The 3,755-nt window shown below is 43.8% G+C and overlaps 1 non-coding gene across 1 annotated transcript in view; it reads right to left on the reverse strand.

Annotated features, from left to right (window-relative positions):
* Positions 1-434, reverse strand: part of LOC143341504 (small subunit ribosomal RNA) — a 1,933-nt gene extending 1,499 nt beyond the window's left edge. The window contains exon 1 of the ribosomal RNA XR_013079615.1: positions 1-434. This exon is cut by the window's left edge and continues 1,499 nt beyond it. This is a non-coding gene — a ribosomal RNA (small subunit ribosomal RNA).
* Between the last annotated feature and the right edge of the window lie 3,321 nt (positions 435-3,755).

The raw sequence follows: 3,755 nt of genomic DNA on the forward strand, positions 1-3,755 counted from the left end.
GGCTCCCTCTCCGGAATCGAACCCTGATTCCCCGTTACCCGTTACAACCATGGTAGGCGCAGAACCTACCATCGACAGTTGATAAGGCAGACATTTGAAAGATGCGTCGCCGGTACTGGAAGACCGTGCGATCAGCACAAAGTTATTCAGAGTCACCAAAGCAAACGATGAACGAACGGACAATAATGCCCGTCCAGACCACCGATTGGTTTTGATCTAATAAAAGCGTTCCTCCCATCACTGGGACGAACTCTGTTTTGCATGTATTAGCTCTAGAATTACCACAGTTATCCAAGTAAATGTGGGTACGATCAAAGGAACCATAACTGATTTAATGAGCCATTCGCGGTTTCACCTTAATACGGCGTGTACTGAGACATGCATGGCTTAATCTTTGAGACAAGCATATGACTACTGGCAGGATCAACCAGGGAACTTGAGTAAAGTTCTTTTGTAATATTCTCTCAATTTTATTCTTCGTCGCCGACTCTGAAGGAGAACGGACGACGACACATAAAAAACTCCTTCTTTCAACATCAAATTTTAGTCTTTCGTTCGAAAGACTTGAGAGCCACCTCTTCCTCTCTTGTGTTATAATATTATATATGTATAGAGAGGGTACCACCAAAAACCCTCTCCTTCGTTTAGTTTCTTTCACTTTTCCGAGAGCTCCCCAAACTCTCGTTTATTTAATTTAATTTCATTTTTCGAGAGAGCGACCACCAACTAACTCTCTTATATTTGCTTTTTCTCGACAGAGCCACCACCAACTAACTCTCTTATATTTGCTTTTTCTCGACAGAGTCACCACCAACTCTCTCTCGTTTATATTTGCTTTTTCTCGACAGAGAAACCACCAACTCTCTCGTTTATATTTGCTTTTTCTCGACAGAGTCACCACCAAACTCTCTCGTTTCGTATTTTACTTCACAACAGAACATTATTGTATAATGGTATCCCACAACGACAAAGTACGTAGAGCTGCGCTCATGCTGAACATCTCGGGCACTTATTCACGCTGGGCATCGATCGTGGAAGCACGTATTGCCAGGCCCGAAGACTAAGCATTCATGCTGGACAAAAACGAGAAAGCGCGTATGTGCTGGTCGAGAAAGCACGTATTCGGCGCCGTACTGTTATGTCGAGGTCAGACACCTGTATTTCATTCTTTGCTCACTTTCCAGAGTACGAACCGTAGTTCCATACAATTTTTGCCTTTTAAGCTACGCTCCGTAGAGTGTAGTGCCAGTTTATGGTTTTCACAAAATTTTCAATCGCTCGGACTGAAGAGTTGATGCTCGGATAGTACGAGTATACATATTTTAAACGTATACAAGTCACCAACGTCACTCGAGACGCTTATACCACTTCAAGAGCCATTCGGTCAAAGACACCGACTCGTGGCAATGCAGTGTGGAGAAAGTCTGGAACGAGCACGATACAGAACAGTCAGGATGAAATCCCGAGGAGCGACGACTGCTTCTCAACCGAGGTCGAAGAATAGCCGTACGCTCGACGCTGCCCCGACCGACTCGACCGGACCGTCGCTTCTCTTATAGGTACCGAGGCGCCCGCCGGAACGCCGGCGACGCACGGGCTTACGCACGGCCGCTTATGGGGGGAACCGCGCGACCCAACCGCCCGCCCGAACGGCCTGTTATAACTTAGAGCGAAAACCAACACCTGTAATTTCCTTAATAATTGAGCTAGGGCAAAAAAAAAAAACGCTATCTTGTAGGAAAAAAGCAGGGGAACACGATGCCGTCGTTAAAAATATAGATTGCCGTGCTCGTTTTCGAGAAAAAAATGAAAAAATGGTCAAAATCGTCGCAGGACAAAAACTCGACACGCTATCTTGTAGGCAAAAATTAGACGAATTCAAAACCGTAGTTAAAAATATCGGTCGTCGCGCTAGTTTTCGAGAAAAAAACAAAAACGTTCAAAAAATTCGAGATAAAAAAAAAAAAACCAGCCTACCAGATAGAAAAAATTACACTGAACAAATATCATATAGGTCAAAATATGTGTTAGCGTACTAGTTTTCGAGATATAGACGAAAAACCGTCGCCGCCGATCGGTACGTCGGTCGATGCGAAAGCACCGCGCGACCGAGCGCCCGCCTAAAAGACCAGTTCGAACATACCGAAAAATCAAGAAACCGTAACTTCCTTAATAATTGAGCTAGGACAAAAAATCGACACGCTATCTTGCAGGAAAAAATCCGGGGAACACGATGGCGTCGTCAAAAGTGCAGGTCGTCGAGCTAGTTTTCGAGAAAAAAAAAAAAAAATTCTCAAAACTCGACAAAAAAATAAAACGATCAGTGGACCGTGTAGAGAATCTAAAACTGCATAAGAATCGTATAGACCAAAATTGGCGTTCACGTGCTCGTTTTTGAGAAAAAAGTTAAAAAAGCTCTCAAAATTCGAGATAAAAAAAAAAAAACCATCTACCAGGTAGCCAACGGTAAACGGTACAAGTATCGTACGGGCGAAAACGAGCGTTACCGTGCTCGTTTTCGAGTTATTGACGAAAAACAGCCTGGAGCGATCGGTCCGGCGGTCGACGCGCGAAAGTTTCTAAGTCCGCTCTGCTCCGAAACACCGCTCCGGCGTCAAAAATCGTCGTAGGACAAAAAATAGACACGCTATCTTGCAGGAAAAAATCCGGGGAACACGATGGCGTCGTCAAAAGTGCAGGTCGTCGAGCTCGTTTTCGAGAAAAAAAAAAAAAAATTCTCAAAATTCGACAAAAAAATAAAACGATCAGTGGACCGTGTAGAGAATATAAAACTGCATAAGAATCGTATAGACGAAAATTGGCGTTCACGTGCTCGTTTTTGTGGAAAAAATTAAAAAAGCTCTCAAACTTCGAGATAAAAAAAAAAAAAACCGTCTACCAGGTAGCCAACGGTAAACGGTACAAGTATCGTACGGGCGAAAACGAGCGTTACCGTGCTCGTTTTCGAGTTATTGACGAAAAACAGCCTGGAGCGATCGGTCCGGCGGTCGACGCGCGAAAGTTTCTAAGTCCGCTCTGCTCCGAATCATCGCTCCGGCGTCAAAAATCGTCGTAGGACAAAAAATCGCCACCCTATCTTGCAGGAAAAAATCCGGGGAACACGATGGCGTCGTCAAAAGTGCAGGTCGTCGAGCTCGTTTTCGAGAAAAAAAAAAAAAAATTCTCAAAACTCGACAAAAAAATAAAACGATCAGTGGACCGTGTAGAGAATCTAAAACTGCATAAGAATCGTATAGACCAAAATTGGCGTTCACGTGCTCGTTTTTGAGAAAAAAGTTAAAAAAGCTCTCAAAATTCGAGATAAAAAAAAAAAAAACCATCTACCAGGTAGCCAACGGTAAACGGTACAAGTATCGTACGGGCGAAAACGAGCGTTACCGTGCTCGTTTTCGAGTTATTGACGAAAAACAGCCTGGAGCGATCGGTCCGGCGGTCGACGCGCGAAAGTTTCTAAGTCCGCTCTGCTCCGAAACACCGCTCCGGCGTCAAAAATCGTCGTAGGACAAAAAATAGACACGCTATCTTGCAGGAAAAAATCCGGGGAACACGATGGCGTCGTCAAAAGTGCAGGTCGTCGAGCTCGTTTTCGAGAAAAAAAAAAAAAAATTCTCAAAATTCGACAAAAAAATAAAACGATCAGTGGACCGTGTAGAGAATATAAAACTGCATAAGAATCGTATAGACGAAAATTGGCGTTCACGTGCTCGTTTTTGTGGAAAAAATTAAAAAAGCTC

This window comes from Colletes latitarsis, chromosome 4 (assembly GCF_051014445.1).
Source record: "Colletes latitarsis isolate SP2378_abdomen chromosome 4, iyColLati1, whole genome shotgun sequence".
Lineage (NCBI taxonomy): Eukaryota > Metazoa > Arthropoda > Insecta > Hymenoptera > Colletidae > Colletes > Colletes latitarsis.